This window comes from Heptranchias perlo, chromosome 2 (genome assembly GCF_035084215.1).
Source record: "Heptranchias perlo isolate sHepPer1 chromosome 2, sHepPer1.hap1, whole genome shotgun sequence".
NCBI classification, from domain to species: domain Eukaryota; kingdom Metazoa; phylum Chordata; class Chondrichthyes; order Hexanchiformes; family Hexanchidae; genus Heptranchias; species Heptranchias perlo.
In genome coordinates this window covers 70002653-70023211 of record NC_090326.1, presented here as the reverse complement: position 1 = coordinate 70023211, position 20559 = coordinate 70002653, and the positions used below count along the sequence as shown (strand labels likewise).

The 20559-nt window shown below is 43.4% G+C and overlaps 1 protein-coding gene across 2 annotated transcripts in view; it reads left to right on the top strand.

Moving 5' to 3' along the window:
- The first annotated feature begins 568 nt into the window (after nucleotides 1–568).
- The window catches only part of LOC137340211 (secernin-1-like), a 107220-nt gene continuing 87229 nt past the window's right edge, over nucleotides 569–20559 (top strand). The window contains exon 1 of one of the 2 annotated variants that reach the window (XM_068002635.1): nucleotides 569–657. The gene's annotated coding sequence lies outside the window, so the exon portion shown is untranslated. Of the gene's footprint in view, nucleotides 658–955; nucleotides 1022–20559 lie in introns of those variants that run through there. The other variant, XM_068002629.1, reaches the window with a different exon arrangement.

The window sequence follows — 20559 nt, the reverse complement described above, 5'->3', positions numbered from 1 at the left end:
CAGTTCTCTGTGTTCGGGGATTGGCATGCTGAGTCACCAAACTGGCTTTTGCCATCCCGGGTGGGGGTTCCCCGGCAAATATGCCCTTCCTGTTCTCAATCGAATGGGCCATGCTAACAATGGGATGTTTTTAATGACCCTCCGTTATCTCAAGCAATCTGGATAAATACGATGTCTGAATCCTAATGTGTATTCCCCAGATGCTGTGTGCTGTGGATTTAACCTTTAGTCAGCTTAATTTAATATAACTTCAATAGAAATTACACCATTTGGCTAATGTGACAGGCATATAGATGCTGATGAGCACCAATTAGAATGGTTTTGCAGATGTTAAGCTGGAGCGAATTTCTGCCCAACCAAGACTAAACATTGGACAGGCAGTTGGAGAGCATAGCAGTGGCCTTGGGATTGATGAAGGGGATGGACAGGAGATGGATCATGTTATCATTGCAACCATGATGAATGAAACCATAAGAGAACAGTGCCATCGAGATGGGTTGCAGAGGGGAGACTTTGGAGGAGGGTGAGTAGTTGATGGTGTTGAAGGCAGCAGAGAAGCTGGGGGAGTTGGTGAACAAAAGGAGGTCGAAACTGTTCCCGCTTTCCAGAATGATATTGGATTATTATATAGCATTGAGAAATACCAGCAGTCTAAAGGTTAGTGGGAAATCTCGTCAGTTACCTGAGTTTTAAGCTTCCCTGTGTGCTCATTCACCAGATGGCGCTGCTCAGTGTGTGAGAAGATGCTGGGGGAGAGACATTAGCAAACCTCCAGCGGTGTCAGTCCACACCATGAACGCAAAATTCCAAAATGAAAACATGAACAATTTATATGAGAATTGGTGAATTAATATCGATGTATTTGACGTGCACGTTATTATTAAATAGAGGAATATTTATTTCGTTCGGTGTGATCCTTCTCTGTAACTCCAGCACTTGCACTTTCTCTGCCCCTCCCTCCTCCTGTCACATGACCAGTCCCAGCCGCTACCTAGAGCTGCAGAGACGGACACTCGCTCAGGTAAGGTGCAGCTTCAGCTCCCGGTTATTGAGGGGGGAGGATAAATACACGGCTTTCTTTCTGGGGGGGGGGGGGATGCAGTGGATTTGTTTTGTGCCGTGAGCTGCGGGAGGTTCGTTGCTGCCCTGTTTCCCCAGTCTGGAGTTGGATGAGGCTGGGCTGGGCTGGACTGACAGCTGGGCTGGGCTGGGAGAGACACGGCGGCTCGGGCTCGGGCTCGGGCTGCACGTTCTCTGTCCAAAAGAAAAACCCAGAGTGAAAAGGGGGGGTTGTTGTCTCCATGCAGAGGCAGGTTTCTCGCTGTTGTTTGGCAAAGTCGCTTTTAAATATAAACAGAGGGGATGCGAAGGGTTTCGGTTATAGTTTCTATTGCCTGTCTGCATCCTCTCTGTCGGTATCCTGAGTTTGGGGAGGGGTGGGGGTGGAACCCGGACCCTGTCACACCCTGGGGAAAAAAATCGTCCGAACCGAATTCAACATGTCCCTCGGTAAATGGTTGGGCTCCGTCGTCAGTCTGACCTTGGTTCCAGCCCATCTCCTCGACCCACAGGTGCCCCACCTTTACACGTTGCCGTGCGATCGCCGCCCAGGGAACACCCTCCCTCTCTGATAGTGCAGACTTCATGTTGCTGTCATTCTCCCCCCCTCCAATTTTCTGATCTTTCCTTTGCCTTGTTTCTCTTCACTGTTCCCGACTCTATTTCCACTCTCCTTAGCATTTCTAGCTTTAAATATTTTCTTGTGCCTTAGTTTTAAAATGCTATCGGTTTCTTATTCCTAGTTAATAATCTTTATACCCCCACCCGCCATTATTTTTCATTGTCTTCTGTGAACTGTCTCTCTGGATCTGATGATTTGACCAGCTACAAACGGAATTCCGGTCGACAGCATCACAGCACAGCAAAGAGAAGGGTTGGTAATGGAAATTCTATGCCTTTATGAAATTTGCGAGGTAATACTTTAAATCCAGCTCGTTACATCACATAACTATCCTGATGTCATGTATTCAGTTGATCAAGGATGCTGTGCTTTTTCAATCATCTCAGTGTAAAATGATGATTCTCAAACTTCTCTGTGTGGAGGACACCCTGCGAGTATTCTGGGGATTTTCTGTCCTAGCTCCAGAAAGACTACCCAAAGATTAACAGTGGTATAATTGCAGAAGTTATTATTTATTTATTTATAGCAAGAGAAATATTCCCAAAAATATAGAAGAATTTGTAAATCTGATCTTGGGTACCCTCTTGATTGCTCTGAAGACCCTAGTTTGAAAACCTATGGTATAAGCATAGTAAATTTAGCATAATTAAAGTATGTAAAATTGTCAGTTGTCACTCTTTTTGGAGTGAGATATTTCTTTTTTGTAAAACGTAGCTTGTTTCTGAAGGACACTCTCTTCCAAAGAAAACCCATCTCCATATGTCAGTGGACTGGTGTGATCCATCTCATTCAATGAGCCCTGGCGGGGGGGCTTTACACATTCAAGTGGTTTCTATTTAATTCTTTGCACTCGAAGTCAGTAATGTGCTAGGCTTTGAGAGTAGGGTGCTGGTTTTACCTCCCTACAGAGTTTCATTTAAGCTGTGCAATTGTGTTACTATTTTTATAATCCATATATATTAGTAACATTCGACATAATTACACTTTTTATGGAGTCGACCATGTTTCAGTTTGATGTCATAATATTACTTGCGTGTTAAGATTATTCTGCTTATCAAAATATCGTTTGTTTAATGGGGATAATCTGAGGTAACTTATGGTTTTATAACTTGCAGTGAAATGTAGGGTTACCCGAGGATGTATTAGTCAAGATTGCTGCTTGGAGCATATGTGTGTACACGGCAGTGTTGTCAATATATTACTTAATTATTGATTTATTAAACAGAATGTGCTGTCAGTATAAACATACAAGGGACAGCTTTGTCAATAATAGATGAACCTAGGGGAATGAAGCATCTCAATGTGTTTTAAAAGTGTTTGCAAGCACATTACATCAATGCGTTAAAACACTTTTTCAAATATCTGCTACATTTGCCCATTACTAGTCAGTTGTAGAAACTGTAGCTTAATCTAGCAGCGGTCAATCTGCTGAGTTTCATTTAACAATTGGGATAACTTTTTTTGTAGAATAAATTTTGCAGCAAAATGTAATTATTTAGAATATCTCTGGGGTTACTCCGTATGGTGCCTCAGTGAGTATATGCACTAGGACATAGGAACAGGAGTAGGCCATTCAGCCCCTTGAGCCAATTCCACCAATCAGTGAGATCATGGCTAATTTGTATCCTAACTCCATTTACCTGCCTTGGCTCCATATCCCATAAATACCCTTGGCTAGCAAAAATCTGTCACTCAGATTTAAAATGATTATTTGAGCTAGCATCTATTGTTTGTGGGAGAGAGTTCCACACTTCTACCACCCTTTGTGTGAAGAAGTGTTTCCTAACTTCTCTCCTTAATGACCTGGCTCTGATCTTAAGGTTATATCCTCTTGCCCACACTCCCCCACCAGCGGAAAAGGTTTCTCTATCTACCCTATCAATTCCTTTTCAAAATCCTAAAAGCCTCAATCAAATCACTACTTAACCTTCTATATTTCAGGGAATACAAGCCTAGATTATATAATCTCTCCTCCATAATTTAAACCTTGGAGCACTGGTAATGTGCTGGTGAACCTGCACTACACTACACTCCTTCCAAGGCTAATATATTCTTTCTGAAGTGTGGTGCCCAGAACTGTGCACAGTACTCCAGATGTAGTCTAACCAGGGCTTTGTACAGCTATAGAAAAACACGGACTGCAGCGGTTCAAGAAGGCGGCTCACCACCACCTTCTCGAGGGCAATTAGGGATGGGCAATAAATGCAGGCCTCGTCAGCGACGCCCACATCCCATGAACGAATAAAAAAAAACTTCCCTTTACATTCTAGCCCTCTAGATATAAAGGCTAACATTCCATTAGCCTTTTTGATTTTTTTTTTGTACTTGACCACTACATTTTAGTGATCTGGGTACATGGACCCCTAAATCTCTTTGGACCTCCACTGTTCCTAACTTGCTTTTTAAAAAAAAAACTGGGATTTATCCTTTTTTGGTCCAAAATGGATGACCTCACACTTACACGCGTTAAAATCCATCTGCCACAGTTCTGCCCGCTCATTTAATCTATCAACGTCTTTGTAATTTTATGCTCCCGTCTACACTACTTACTATGCCACCAATCTTTGTGTAATCGGCAAACTTGGATATATGGCTCTCTATTGTGTTACCTAAGTCATTAATAAATATGGTGACTAATTGAGGCCCCCAGCGCAGATGCTTGCGAGGCACCACTCATCATTTCCTTCCAATTTTAATACATACCCATTATCCCAACTCTCTGGTTAGATGGTAAAAGACAATCTCCTAACCAGGTCAATAATTTGTCTTCAATTCCATGAGCTTTAATTTTAACTAACAGTCTCTTACATGGAATCTTAATCGAATGCCTTCTGGGAGTCCATATAAACTACTTCCATAGACATTCCCCTGTCTAATACTTTAGTTACTTACTCAAAAAATTCAATAGGTTCATTTGACATGACCTACCCTTTACAAATCCATGTTGGTGCCCTCTAATCAGCTCACATTTCTCTAAATGCTTAGTCACTTTGTCCTTAATTATAGATTCCAATAACTTCCCCACCTGTTAGACTAACAGGTCTATAATTTCCTGGTTTCTCTCTCTCACCTTTCTTAAATAATGGAGTAACATTTGCAATTTTCCAATCTAATGAGACAATTCCTGAATCGAGAGCGCTTTGAAAGATTATGTCTAAAGCATTTGCAATTTCCTCAACTACTTCCTTTAAAATCCTGGGATGGAAACAATCAGGACCTGGGGATTTGTCAATATTTAGCACCATTTATTTTTTCTAATACTATTTTCTTGCTCACTTTAACTTTAGTGAGTTCCAGTCCTTGATTCATTATTAGTTTCCTTGGATTGTCAGGTATATTATCCTCTTCCTTTACTGTGAAGACTGACCTAAAGTAATTATTCAACAAGTCTTCCATTCCCTTAGTTTTAATTGCAATATTACCTGCATCTGTTCTTAAAGGGCCCACATTATCCTTGACTACCTATTTTTGTGTTAATCTTGATATCCTTCTCAAGTTTCTTATTCGTTTTTGCAGCTCTTACTATCGTTTTTGTCTTCCTTTGCTGTTCTTTATATTTCTCCCAATCCCTTGGATCTACACTATTCTTTGCACTTTTGTATGCTCTTTCCTTTAGTTTTATGTTATCTCTCACCTCTTTTGTAGACCATGGCAGTTTTATTTGGTAAGTAGAGCTCTTGCCCCTTAGGGGTATACCTGTTCCTGTATTAAGTTAATTTTTTTTGAACATTTCCCGCTGTTCACCTGTAGTTTTATCCGATAAATTTTTACCAGTTTTCTGTCGTCGGTCTCGTTAAAGTTAACTGTACCAAAATCTAGAATCTTAGTAACTGTTACATTTCTCCTTTTCAAATCTAACATTGAATTCAATCATTTTATGATCACTGTTAGATAAGTGTTCCCTTACTGTTAGATTATTAAGTCTGGCTCATTACTAAATCTAGTATGGCCTGCCCTCTTGTTGGTTCTAGAACATGTTGCTCCAGAAAACTATCTTGAATACGCTCAAGAAATTCACTACCTTTGATTTGAGCTACTCTGCTCTTCTCAATCTATGTGAAAATAAAAGTCTCCCATTAAAACAACTCTGCTTTTGCTACAAGCCTCTCTAATCTCTGAATTAATACATTCTACCACTTCATTGCTGCTATCAGGAGGCCTGTAGACAACTTCCATTACAGTTTTAAGTCCTCTCTTATTCCTCATTTCGAACCAGAAGAGTCTCCTCTGATTGTGTTCCCTTGCCTATGGTCTCTCTCACTAATATTGTAATAGTATCTTTAATCAGTAAGGCTACCCCTCCTCATCTTCCAATTTCTCTATCCTTTCTAAAGACCTTATAATCTAGAATAATTAACTCCCAATCATGACCAGCTTGCAGCCATGTCTCAGTAATGGCCACCTTGTCATACCCTCTAAACTGTATTTGAGCCTCTAATTGACTCAATTTATTTCTTATACTCCGTGCATTAGTATATCAAACTCTTATTTGGGTAAGAGACCCTAACCTGTCCTCCTGCCCTGATGCTGTCTTTCTCACACCATTTAACTTAACACATTTCTTATTTGTCACTCCTGCTATAACTACTTTAGTCATTTTAGTGTTCCCTTCATCTGGAGTATCTATATCACTGTTTGTGACCTGAACTCTGCTCTTATCCCTTTAATCTTTAAACTATCACTTTTATTATTGTTTGTGACTGAGCTCTGCCACCCATTTATTAGTTTAAAGTCCTTTTTACCACCATATTTACCCTTTCCACTAGGACCTTGGTCTCAACCCAGTTCAGGTGCAGTCCATCCCAACAGTACAGATCCTTCCTGTCGCAGTACTGGTGCCAGTATCCCATGAAATGGCACCCTTTCTTCCCATACCATTCCTTTAGCCACGTGTTCATCTATGCCAATTTGCACATGGCTCGGGTAATAATCTTGAGATTACCGCCCTTAAGGTCCTGCCTTTTAATTTAGCTCCTAACTCCTGATACTGTCTTTGCAGTATCTCCTGCCAATTCTTTCCTATGTCGTTGGTCCCAACATGGCCACGACAACTGGATCCTTCCCAGAAACCTTTCCAGTCACTTCGAGATGCCCCTTATCCTGGCACCAGGTAGGCAACCTACCATTTGGGACACTCGATCCTGACTGCAAAGGATGCTATCTATCCCCTAATGATCGAACCCCCTTCAACTATGACATTACACTTTCCCCCTCCCTTTTGCACTGCCGCCTGCTCCATGGTGCCATGGTTAGCATTCTGGCCATCCTTCCTGCAGCCTTCATCCTTATCCTCACAGGTAGCAAGTACATCGTACCTGTTGGATAGGACCAGTGTCTGCGGGACCTCATTCTCTACCTCCCCTAGGTTCCCCCTACCCTGCTGACTGACAGTCCCATACTCCCCTTCCTGCACCAGTGCTTTCTTTCAAAGGTGTGATTGTATTCTGGAGTAAACTTAAAAAAAAAAACTAAAAATAAAGCAAGTGAATTTATTACATCAAAGCTTTGATTAAATAAATAAGACAAGGTGAGATAGAGATGGCAGTGCAGGTGGTGTGCTGTAACTGCAGCATGTGGGAGTTTATGGAGAGCAGTGTGATCCCAGGCAATCGCATTTGCAGTAAATGCCTGCAGCTCGACGAACTTCGGCTCACAGTTGTTGAGCTGGAGTTTGAGGTGCAGACATTGCGATCCATCAGGGAGGGCCATGATGTGGAGATGCCGGTGATGGACTGGGGTGGACAAATGTAAGGAATCTTACAACACCAGGTTATAGTCCAACAGTTTTATTTGAAAATCACAAGCTTTCGGAGGCTTTCTCCTTCGTCACTTCACCTGACGAAGGAGAAAGCCTCCGAAAGCTTGTGATTTTCATATAAAACTGTTGGACTATAACCTGGTGTTGTAAGATTCCTTACATCAGGGAGGGGGAAGAGTTACCTGGACACTTTGACCCAGGAGGTAGTCACACCCCTTAGGTTAGGTAGTGGTTTAGATTTAGTCATTGGTCAGGGACAGGAGGATTTGACTGCATGTCAGGCAGGTAAGGGGATCCCAGATGCAGTGGTGGAGGAGGCTGAGTCTTTGCCCTTGCCCAACAGGTACGAGGTACTTGCTACCTGTGAATGAGAACAAAGACTGCAGGGATTATTGGCAAATTGACCATGGCACTGTGGTACAGAAGGCCATTCAAGTGGGGGGAGCGAAAAAGAATGGGGTGGTGGTCGGGGATAGTATAGCTCAAACTGTACAGTACTCTGGTTATCTACATCTTCAGTACTGTCTTCAGTTCCGGTTGTTGAGAAAGAGAAGAGCTGATCCCTTTATGTTGGGTCTGAGTTGTGAAGGAAGACTGGAGAGATTCGGGCTTTTCAGCATGGAATGGAGGCATCTGAGAGGTGATCTTATCAAGGTACATATGACAGTAAATGGTATTGGAAAATGTTAAACTCTAACACTACTTTTAAATTAAACTGGGAGTAGGACAAGGGAACATGGGTATAAAAATAGTAAATGACAACTTTAGGGCTGATTTTGGAAGGATTTTTCATGTAGAGAAACCACTTGGAATGGACTTCTGGGCTTAGTGGTGGGGGCAGTGTAAGGATGTTCTGGATGGATGAATTAAGATGGTCAGATGGCCTTCCTCATCTAAGTATTTTGTGACCTTGTGGCTCAAAAGTAAAATGATATCGAAATGATGGATCTGCTGCTGTAGGACATTCTAAAATTAAATGTCTGCTGTAAGATAAGCTTCTTAGAATCTGCCCCATATTTTTAAAGGTAAACTAGTATGGTTATACCCAATATTTTAAAACAGCAGGTCAAAGCTCAGAAATGTTTTGGGAAGGAATCAATAATAAATCCTGGACTCAAAAGTTGGAAGAGGTGTGATGTTAAGTTGAGGTAGATGATCAGCCATGATCTTACTTAATGGCAGAGCAGGCTCATGGGGCCATATGGCCTACACCTGCTCCTATTTCTTATATTCTTAAAACCTGAAAGGGACAATCCAAGTGTGGAAGGTACAAAACTAGTGGTGCATTTCCCATTGGAGTCAGGAAGCTTGTTCTCGTGGAAGATTTTGGATTTTTATATTTAAAATTATGCAATCTAGTTAATTTTAAGTGCTTTTATACTTTACAAGTGATTTCTTGTTTTTTTTTCCAGATTAAAAATCTAGACCACTGCCCCAATTTGCAGACATTGTAACCCTTCACCACCCTTTCACACATGGAGTTCCACAGAGTAGGGCCAAGGTACACGATGCCTCTGCCATCAATGATGGAACAAGTGGTGGATTTGATTATGCCTCTGAACATTTTGGGCTGCTTTTCGACGTTAAAGGTGCCATATAAATGCATGATATTGGAGTAGGAATATGAGGAGTTGGTGGGATGCACATAAGGCCAATGTCAGGGCCGTATTGCATGGGAAATGGGTGGTGGTATGTGTATGTATGGCTAGCGGGTGGATAAAATGGTGTTGGTGATGGGTGTGATGTTGGGTTTGAAGCTCAGCTCTGGGTTAAACAGGAAGCCAAGGTTTTGCACGGTATAGTTTAGCCTGAACAGTTGGTTAGGGAGGGATGAGGAGTCAGTGGCAAGGGGATGGAGTTCAAGGCTGAGACTAAAATAATGGCTTCCATCTTCACATTGTTTGGTTGGAGGGAATTTTGACACATCCACGACTTGATGTCAGATAGGCAGTCTGACAAAACTTAGTCATGTGGTCGAGGGACATGGTGGCAAGGTTGAGCAGGGTGTCATCAGTGTGAAAGCTGACCCTGTGTAGATGGATGATGTCACTGAAGGGCTGCATATATATGAGACCATGTCTTCCAACTTGAATGGCAACCATCAGGCTGAGAGTTAAATAAGTCAACAGATGTTAGATCAATAAGTTTCTGTCCAGCTCATCTGTTTTGGAAAGAACGGCGGTTGTAACAGGAGCTTGGGAATCAGAAACTATTTGGATAGCACTGCACTCCCTGTGAAGGTTTGCTCAATATTTTATAGGGTTTCCAGGGACAGAGTAGGCCTACTTTAAAAACAGGAATTTAGTCTGGATTAATAATAATTATAATTTCAGTGATGTTGACAGTAGAATCATTAATGCTGGAATGGAATTGCCCATTTGTCACTAACTTGTCTGCCAATTCAGATCATACACTGTGTTAAACAGGTCATAAAAGATGTCCTGCATTGTCAGGAAACCTGCCAGTTAAGGAAGTTACTGGGGCACTGGATCTATCATAATTTTTGCCACACTCAGTTCCTTTGCCACAAAGCCTTGAAGGAAACTATTCTGGTATTGCACTGAACACAATGGGGGCGATTTTAAACCCCAAGAACGGGTGGGTTGGGGGCGGGTGGGAATTGAAAATTTTTTTTTGGGTTGCAACCGCAAAATTTTCGGACTTTGCATTCTGAGTGGGAAGCCTGTACTTTTACGTGCCGATGTTAAACCCGGAAATAAAGCCGGGTTGCGGTCGCGACCCAAAAAGCAACTATTTTCAACTCCCATCTGCCCCCAACCCACCTGTTCTTGGGGTTTAAAATCACCCCCAATGTCTCCATGTGTACCAAAAGTGATTAAGAATCCAGCAGGGCATTTTTCATCATAATTTACTCCTCAAAGAAGGAGGTAAGTAGGCAATGTGGCCTTTATTCACATACAGAATTTTATAAAGTATCAGGTCTCTTGGACAATGCACCAGTTGTAATCCTAGAAATAATTTGTCTTTTTATCCTGTCTCTTTAATTTGAAATTGTTTTATTTTACCTTTTCTCTCATTCTGCCGTAATGGCTGGAAGCTAGACCAGAATCTGGGGTTGCTGAGTTTCAGCCTTGCACCAATGAATCTGAATGGTCTTGTGGGGTGGAATCTCCCCCCACCCCAAACAATCCCTTCGGAGTAAAGGGGAGCAGGGCTGGAGGAAGTGGGACTCCCAAAGTTGGGAATTCTTACTTGGCAAGGCCTCAAAGGGACCTGGTGTATGGTTGGTGGAGGTATGCCTGGTGCGACCAGGTGTACCTCCCGACAGGTATGGAAGTGGGACCACCTCGGGGTCTTTTGCTTGCTTAATTTTTCAAAGATCGTTATTACCACCTCCAACCATTACCACTACTTAATGGTATTTCTTTCGGTCTGTGCATTGTTTGGATAACACCCGTTGATTCTGTCTTTGGGAATGTAAATGTGAAACTAATTCAAATTAACATAAGGTGCCTGTGAATCACTGTCGCAGATCACTGCGACCAGGACAGTGAACCTATGCGCAAAGAACCATAGGTAACTGGGTCACCAAAACTTCGCAGAAGTTTTTCTGCCTTCACTCTACGTAGTTACTGGAACATGAAAACTTTGAATTAGTGTACCATATTTATTGAACAAGCAGACCTGTTAAGATGTTTGTAGAAATTTAGCAAGGGCAATTAGGGATGGGCAATAAATGCTGGCCTCGCCAGCGACACCCACATCCCATGAACGAATAAAAAAAGCTGCAGGCTATCTAGGTTTCAGCTCTGGAAAGCTTCATTAGGCTGCAGCTTGGGATTTTTAATGCAGAGAGAACATTAAGTAAAAATGGTAGAGTTGCTTTGCACTTAGATTTGTTTAATTAAGTTGTTTGAGGAGGCTTCAAATTAAGCTAGTTTTCTTAGGCACAAAGGCACTGGTAGGCATGTTTTAAACATTTTTACATATTAAAAAATATTCAATTTACTAAGAAACTGACTAGTGTATAATCAATGAAAGTAACAAATGGTTTAGCATAGTTTTTTTGAAGTCATTTAGTGATTTTAAAATCAGGTTACTCACAGGTGGAGGACCAGACACTCCTATTAAAAATTCTTATTTTTTGTGATAAACCCATTCTCCGCTGTATTATTAAAACTACACCAGGTTACCACTCTTAAGTACATCTTAAATACATCAATGGATATTTTTTATTGTAAAGAAAAAAAGATAAACTGTTATGCTCTATTAAACTGCTGAATTGCGCTGGTTCAGGTAAGATTTTAAGTTTGTAATTATGCAAATACATTGTAGCAGAAACTCGAACTGTAACTTAACTGGTACAATTTGCACCCAGTTGCCGATTGCTCCCAAGTGGAAACTGTAGGCCATGAAATTGTAGTTTTAAAAAAATTGTATCTCGAGGTTACAGTATAACCATCAGCAAAGTGATGGAAGGTAACTCCTTACCGAAGAGAGGATATACTTGCCATAGAGGGAGTGCAGCGAAGGTTCACCAGACTGATTCCTGGGATGGCAGGACTGTCGTATGAGGAGAGATTGGGTCGACTCGACTTGTATTCACTCGAGTTTACAAGAATGAGGGGATCTGAATGAAACATAAAAAATTCTGACAGGGCCAGACAGACTGGATGCAGGGAGGATGTTTCCCCTGGCTGGGGGGTCCAGAATGAGGGGGTCACAGACTCAGGATATGGGGTAGGACATTTAGGACTGAGATGAGGAGAAATTTCTTCACTTGGAGGGTGGAATTCTCTACCACAGAAGGCTGTGGAGGCCAAGTCGCTGAATGTATTTAAGAAGGAGCTAGATAGATTTCTAAACACAAAAGGCATCAAGGGGTATGGGGAGAGAGCGGGAATATGGTATTGAGATAGAGGATCAGCCGTGATCATATTGAATGGCGGAGCAAGCTTGAAGGGTTGAATGGCCTACTCCTACTCCTATTTTCTATGTTTCATCGACAGTACTATCAAGCGGCACTTGCTCACCAATAACCTGCTCACCGATGCTCAGTTTGGGTTCCGTCAGGACTGCTCGGCTTCAGACCTCATTACAGCCTTGGTCCAAACATGGACAAAAGAGCTGAATTCCAGAGGTGAGATGAGAGTGATTACCCTTGACATCAAGGCAGCATTTGGCTGAGTGTGGCACAAAGGAGCCCTAGTAAAATTTGAAGTCAATGGGAATCGGGGAAAATGCTCCAGTGGCTGGAGTCATACCTAGCACAAAGGAAGATGGTAGTTGGAGGCCAATCATCTCAGCCCTCGTACATTGCTGCAGGAGTTCCTCAGGGCACCGTCCTAGGTCCAACTATCTTCAGCTGCTTCATCAATGACCTTCCCTCCATCATAAGGTCAGAAATGGGGATGTTTGCTGATGATTGCACAGTGTTCAGTTCCATTCGCAACCCCTCAGATAATGAAGCAGTCCGTGCCCGCATGCAGCATGACCTGGACAACATCCAGGCTTGGGCTGATAATTGGCAAGTAACATTCATGCCAGACAAGCACTAGGCAATGATTATCTCCAACAAGAGAGAGTCTAACCCCCTCCCCTTGACATTCAGTGGCATTACCATTGCCAAATCCCCCACCATCAACATCCTGGGGGTCACCATTGACCAGAAACTTAACCGGACCAGCCACATAAACACTGTGGCTACAAGAGCAGGTCAGAGGCTGGGTATTCTGCGGCAGGTGACTCACCTCCTGACTCCCCAAAGCCTTTCCACCATCTACAAGGCACAAGTCAGGAGTGTGATGGAATACTCTCCACTTGCCTGGATGAGTGCAGCTCCAACAACACTCAAAAAGCTCGACACCATCCAGGACAAAGCAGCCTGCTTGATTGACACCCCATCTACCACCCTAAACATTCACTCCCTTCACCACTGGCGTACCATGGCTGCAGTGTGTACCATCTACAGGATGCACTGCAGCAACTCACCAAGGCTTCTTCGACAGCGCCTCCTAAACCCGCGACCTCTACCACCTAGAGGGACAAGGGCAGCAGGCACATGGGAGCAACACCACCTGCACATTCCCCTCCAAGTCACACACCATCCTGACTTGGAAATATATGGCCATTCCTTCATCGTCGCTGGGTCAAAATCCTGGAACTCCCTTCCTAACAGCACTGTGGGAGAACCTTCACCACACGGACTGCAGCGGTTCAAGAAGGTGGCTCACCACCACCTTCTCAAGGGCAATTAGGGATGGGCAATAAATGCTGGCCTTGCCAGCGACACCCACATCCCATGAACGAATTTTTAAAAACACCAATAAACTGCACTTTGTTTTGTAGATTGTATAGCACATTTTGGGATGGCATAGTGAACATTTTGAGAGCTTGTGCTTGGTACCATGGATGCAGGTTTGACTTTCCCCATTTCTGGATTTCAGCTATTTTGGGAGGTGAAAATTGGAGGGAGAGTTGTCATTGGACTTCACTTGTGCATCTCATACACTTGGTTCAAGATCGCTTGGTAGCAATGTTGAGACCTGGGAAAAGATCATCTAATCATCTTCAGACTCGGGTGATTACATGGCCTGGAAATATTAAAGTGGGAGAAAATAGAGGGAGAAGAACTGAAATGTAACCAAATTACTCTTGGGGGAGGTGAAACTTAACAGTTAATCACTTTTGGAACAAATTTCATTCAACCTCAGGGCAATGATTTTTTAAAAAATCATTTCCCTCTTTTTTTACTCCTGCACCATGTATCATTACCTGAAAGAGGGGCATGCAGATGAATTGCTCCAAATTCTCTGTTGATGCTATAGTGTAATCAAATATTCAGATACAGGAGAGTGGTCCAACCTAACTTAAAGTCTGTTTTTCCTTAGGAACTCCCATCCTTGAACACTGAAGGTGTAAAGTAGTGAATTGCTCTTGTGTGGTGAAGTGTATTGGCAATTCCCGTGCCCATTATTATAAGCCCTACTCAATCAAACAAGCATGCAAGAGAAATAATTCAATAGAAACTAATTTTCTATCTCAAACTTTGGTCAATTATACTACTGGGATATTCAGAAGGCAGTGAGCAATACCTGTTGTGCAGAGAATGCTTTCAATTTAAATACTGAACAAAATACAAATATGGGAAAAGGGGAGGGAGCCTCCTTATATTGCCAATATAATGGAATATTTGTTGTCCTTCCAGCCTCAGCTGGTGACAGAATACCTGCACTTTCAAAAGTCAAATTAGCAATAGAGGTTGGAACATTCAGCCTGGTTCAAATAGATCTTAAATTGAATATTTGCATGTGAGGAGGAATCCAAAATGGCAATCAAGAGCTATCAGGTGAAAATAATGTCGAAAGTGTATCTAACATAATTACTACAACAACAAAAATTTATATAGTGCCTTTAACATAGAAAAACATCCCAAGGTGCTTCAGAGGTGTAATCAGACTAAAAATGGATGCTGAAGCAAAGAAATATCTATTAGGAGGGGTGACCAAAAGCTTGGTTTTGAGGAGAGGGAGGTTGAGAGGTAGAAGGGTTTAGTGATGGAGTCCAGAGCGTGGGGTCGAGACAGCTGGAGGTGCAAGGGAGCAGTGCGGGATGCGTAAGAGTTGGAGGAGCGGAGAGTTCTGGAGGAGGCAAGCGATAGGGAGGGTAAGTCTGTAAAGGAATTTAAACACGAGGGTGAGAATTTTAAATTGGATGCGTTGGGGGACCGGGAGCCAGTATAGGTCAGTGAGGAAAGGAGTGATGAGTGCATGATAGGATACTGGCAGCAGAGTTTTGGATGAGCTAAATGTTCCATTCCTCAATTTAAAAAAGAAACTTCATTCAAGTTTAATTATCATAAGACTATAAGAGATAGGAGTAGGCCATTCAGCCCCTCGAGCCTGCTCTGCCGTTCAATGAGATCATGGCTGATCTGATTTTTACCTCAACTCCACTTTCCTGCCTTTTCCCCATATCCTTTGACTCCCTTGCTGATCAAAAATTTGTCCAACTCAGCCTTGAATGTATTCAATGACTCAGCCTCCACAGCTTTTTGGGATAAAGAATTCCAAAGATTCACGACCCTCTGGGAGAAGAAATTCTCCCTCATTTTCTTAAACGGGCGAGCCCTTATTCTGAGACTATGCCCCCTAGTTTTAGATTCCCCCATTAGAGGTAACATCCTCTCAGCATCTACCCTATCGAGTCCCCTCAGAATCTTGTATGTTTCAATAAGATCTCCTCTCATTCTTCTAAACTCCAATGAGTATAGACCCAACCTGTTCAATCTTTCCTCATAAAACAACCCTTCCATACCCGGAATCAACCTAGTGAACCTTCTCTGAACTGCCTCCAATGCAAGTATGTCCTTCCTTAAATAAGGGCACCAGAACTGTACGCTGTACTCCAGGTGTGGTCTCACCAGCACCCTGTACAGTTGTAGCATGACTTCCCTGCTTTTATACTCCATCCCCCTCGAAATAAAGGCCAATATTCCGTTTGCCTCCGGATTACCTGCTGCACCTGTATGTTGACTTTTGTGTTTCATGTACGAGGACACCCAGATCCCTCTGTACTGCAGCATTTTGTAGTATTTCTCCATTCAAATAATATTTTGGTTTTTATTTTCCCTCCCAAAGTGGATGACTTCACATTTTCCCACATTATATTCCATCTGCCAAATTTTTGCCCATTCGCTTAACCTGTCAATATCCCTTTGCAGAAACTTTGGGCCCGATGTTAGCAGGGCTGCTGGTTCTCGGCGGGGGGGCTATCGCGCCCGGTGAAATTAGTCAGTTTCCCGTGCGATCGTAGCAGACAATTCACTAATTGGATCCACTTAGCTTCTCCTCCGGGTTCCCCACTGCTGATCTGCACGTCGGGCGGGCTGCGCATGCGCAGTAAGATCTGTCAGCTGGAGGCGCTCTAGTTAAAGGGGCAGTCCTCCACTGATTGATGCTGCAACAAATAGAAAAAATTACAGCATGGAGCAGCCCAGGGGGAAGGCTGCTCCCAGTTTAATGATGCCTCACTCCAGGTATCAATACATGGGGTGAGGGGGAGGACAGAGATCTTCCTCCCGGCGGGAGGGAGGAAGCGGCCTGCCTCTGCCACCAGGAAGGCCTGTCTCGAGGTGGCAGAGGAGGTCACCAGCGCCACCAACATATCGCCCACCTGCATACAGTGCAGGAGGCGCTCCAATGACCTCAGTAGGTCAGCCAAAGTGAGTACCCTTACTCTTCCCCCATGCACTCTGTCTGCCACATCACTGCCCTGACCCCACATCTCCTTCGGCACTGCCAACACTACTGTCACATCACCCCTCATACCCACTCAAACCTCATCCTCACCTTACTTGCACCTACTCACCTCGCCAGTACTCATCCCGCCACTACCACTCAACCCAATCCTCATACAATCTCATGGCTCTCTCTCATACCCTCTCGTGCATCTCTTTCACGGCCAGCCTCACTCAACCTGCCACTACCTGTGCTGCAGCCACAGGGCATGCATCACATATGTGCAGTAGGCAGCGTAAGGCAAACGTGTCGTGAGCATGAAGGGGATGCACAAGGGTGTCTGAGGGTTTGTCATGGGTGTTACCTATATTGAATTTCTGACCAACTCACATTACATATTATATTGGCACCACTACTGCCACGTCTTTGCGAATCCTGTCTGTTTTGTGCAATAATGCCCTCTCCTGAAGATCACTGAGGACCCACAACTGATGCCACCCATTGTGTCACTGCAGAGTGGGTGTAGATGTATTTACAGGGCTCTTTTGCGCAGACGACTGAGACATCGGCGATGTCCCCGGTTGCACCCTGGAAGGATGCGGAGGAGAAGTTGTTGAGGGTAGTGGTGACTTTGACAGCGACAGGTAAGAAGATGGTGCTCGGGCCAGCCAGGAGCAGCTTGGCATGAAAGAGGCTGCAGATGTCCATGACTACATGTCGAGTGACTCTGAGCCTCCATGTGCACTGCTGCTCAGAGAGGTCCAGGCGGCTGAGCCTCGGTCTGTGGACCCTGTGGCGAGGGTAGTGCCCTCTGCGACGCATCTCTCTCTGCGGTAGCCCTCCCACCTGCTGTGCAGGTGGATGTGTCACAGCACTCTGTTGTGGAGCTCCACGTGTCAGAGGTGGACGGCGTGGATGGCGAGGCTGGTGATGCTGTTCGCCCTCCGAGGAGGTCATGACTGCAGCTACGGCGGCCCCCATCCGGAAGATGTACATCTGAGGGGGTCCGCAAGGTAGGTACATGTCTCCGGACCCCGGGGTAAGTGTGCAGGTGGGTGACTTTGACTGTCAGGACGAGGGTGGTGGAGGCCAAACTCTATCCCAAGTGACAGAGTGGCCTCCTGCAATGGGTGAGGGTCTCCACCCCCCCCCCCCACCCCCCCCAACCTGTCAAATGGACCTTTGCAGCTGCCACAGGCTGACAGCTGCAACACGTCCATTTGACCTGGGAGTGTTTCCCCCAGTGTGGGAAACAGTCCCACTTTGTTCTAAAATCCCACATAATCCCTTAATCAGGTCTGTTAATGACCTGAAATACCTAAATAAATACTGTCAAGTGGCATCCCGCTGGCTTTAATTGCCTGCGGGATTCCCACCAGCGGGGGCTGCGCGCGCACGCCGGCGCGTCAGCGGGGAACTCGGAAGTGCGCGGGTTCGGGGCGGGCTCCGGTACCGCGCCGGGATTCTCCGATTTTCGGAGCCCCCCCTGCCAGGAACGCACCCGGTAGCGGGTGCTAAAATAGAGCCCTTTGTGTCCTCATCGCAACTTGCCTTTCCACCTATCTTTGTATCATTAGCAAATTTGGCCACAAGACACTCTGTTCCTTCATCCAAGTCATTGATACATATTGTAAATAGTTGAGGCCCTAGCACTGTTCCCTGCGGCACCCCACTAGTTACATATTGCCATTTTGAAAATTACCCTTTTATCCCGACTTTGTTTCCTGTTAGTTAGCCAATCCTCTATCCATGCCAATATATTACCCCCAACATCATGAGCTATTGTGCAGCAATCTTTTATGTGGCACCTTATCGAATGCCGTTGGAAATCCAAATATACTGCATCCATTGGTTCCCCTTTATCCACCCTGCCCGTTACTTCCTCAAAGAACTCTAATAAATTTGCTAGAGATGATTTCCCTTTCATAAAACCATGTTGACTCTCCTTGATTGTATTGAGTCTCCAAATGTCCTGCTACTACTTCCTTAATAATGGATTCTAGCATTCTCCCAATGACAAATGTTAGACTAACTGGTCTATAGTTACCTGCTTTCTGTCTCACTCCCTTCTTGAATAGGGGTGTTACGTTGTGGTTTTCCAGTCCGCTTGGACCTTTCCAGAATCTAGTGAATTCTGAAAGATTACAACCAATGCATCCACTATCTCTGTAGCCAATTCCTTTAAGACCCTCTGATGCAAGCCATCAGGTCCAGGGGACTTGTCAGCCTTTAGACCCATTAGTTTACCTAGTACTTTTTCTCTAGTGATTGTTTTTAGTTCCTCTCTCCCCTTTGCCCCTTGATTTTCTACTATTATTGGTATATTATTAGTGTCTTCTACTGTGAAGTCAGATACAAAATATCTGTTCAACTCCTCTGCCATTTCCTTGTTTTCCATTATTATTTCCCCAGTCTCATCCTCTAAGGGACCAATGTTTATGTTAGCTACCCTCTTCCTTTTTATATACTTGTAGAAGCTTTCACTGTCAGTTTTTATATTTCTTGCTAGTTTACTCTCATATTTTATTTCCTCCCTCTTTATTATTCTTTTAGTCATCCTTTGTTTTTTTTAAGTTTTCCCAATCTTTGGGCGTACCAGTAATCTTTGCCACATTGTATGCTTTTTCTTTTAACCTGATACCATCCTTGACTTCCTTAGTTAGCCATGGTTGGTTCACCCTTTTTGTGAAGTCTTTCCTCCTCACAGGGATATATTTTTGTTGCAAGTCATAAAATATCTTCTTAAATGTTTGCCACACTTATCAAAGAAAATCTTGAGTACACCTCGACATTAAGGGCGCGTCCACAATACACCTCGACATTAAAGGCATATTCACAATCAAACGAACGTACTGTAGCCTTATTTATGACTGTACATGTTAGCTGCAACATCATTGAATGCATTCAGCAAGGCTACTAGAGTGCTACTAGGTTATTTCTTGCAGTTACAAGATATGCATTGCACTTGTGCTTTCAGTGATTCTGAATTCCTAAGCATATCAAATTTGTAATTCTGATTTGAATCTGCATTACAAGATCCTGTCCTCCTCTCCTCTTAATATCATGCATCCTGTTCCCGTTGTTAGGATGTTAGATTGTATATGATGATCACCATTTTTAATACTTGTTTGTAGGAGATACAGTGCTCTAAACATGTCTCAGTTTTCCTCTCTCTGAATGTTCTTGTTACCAGAGTTATTGTTGAACCAGGATATGGGTCTATGGAAGTTTTATATGTATGCATGCTTATTTTCCCATGCTTTATTTTTAATAGTAGGCACAATAAGCTTGAAAGACTGATTTGAGCTCTGCCCATTCTAAATTCTACCTGTGTGTTCAGGAATGATGGGGAGTGCTAAGGGATTATCTATAATAGTTGAGAAAATGGATGTAAAAATAAAACAGATTTTGAGACACTGCCAAGAAATCATGGCAAGTGTGAAAGAGGGTTACTGTAAAAGGAGAACGCAAAGACCAACAAAAGTTTTTTTTTCAAAAACCATGACAGAGCTATTAAGTCGAGAGCTACTGGTTCCTTCAAATCTCCAGTAATGAAATGCAATAAAAATAAATGGGAACTAAAATGTGAATCCAAAACCTGTCACTGAATTTAAGCACCTTCTCAAAGGAAGCTGTTATACTGAATAAGCAGTGCAAGCTGTTCTCACATACTTCCTATCAGCCGGTTAGAGAGTACTGCTGACACATGTCCGAATTGGCAACCAGCCTTCTTGGCATGGAGGAGAAAGTAAATGAGTAATCCAAAAATTGCATTAATACTTCTTAAATATATTGTACATCACTTTGGCTGAATTATTTCACCTTCCAACTGTTTTGTAATAGTTGAACAATAGTTTGAATCACAGAAATTTAAGGCACAGAAGGAGGCCATTTGGCCCACCGTGTCTGTGCCAGCAGTA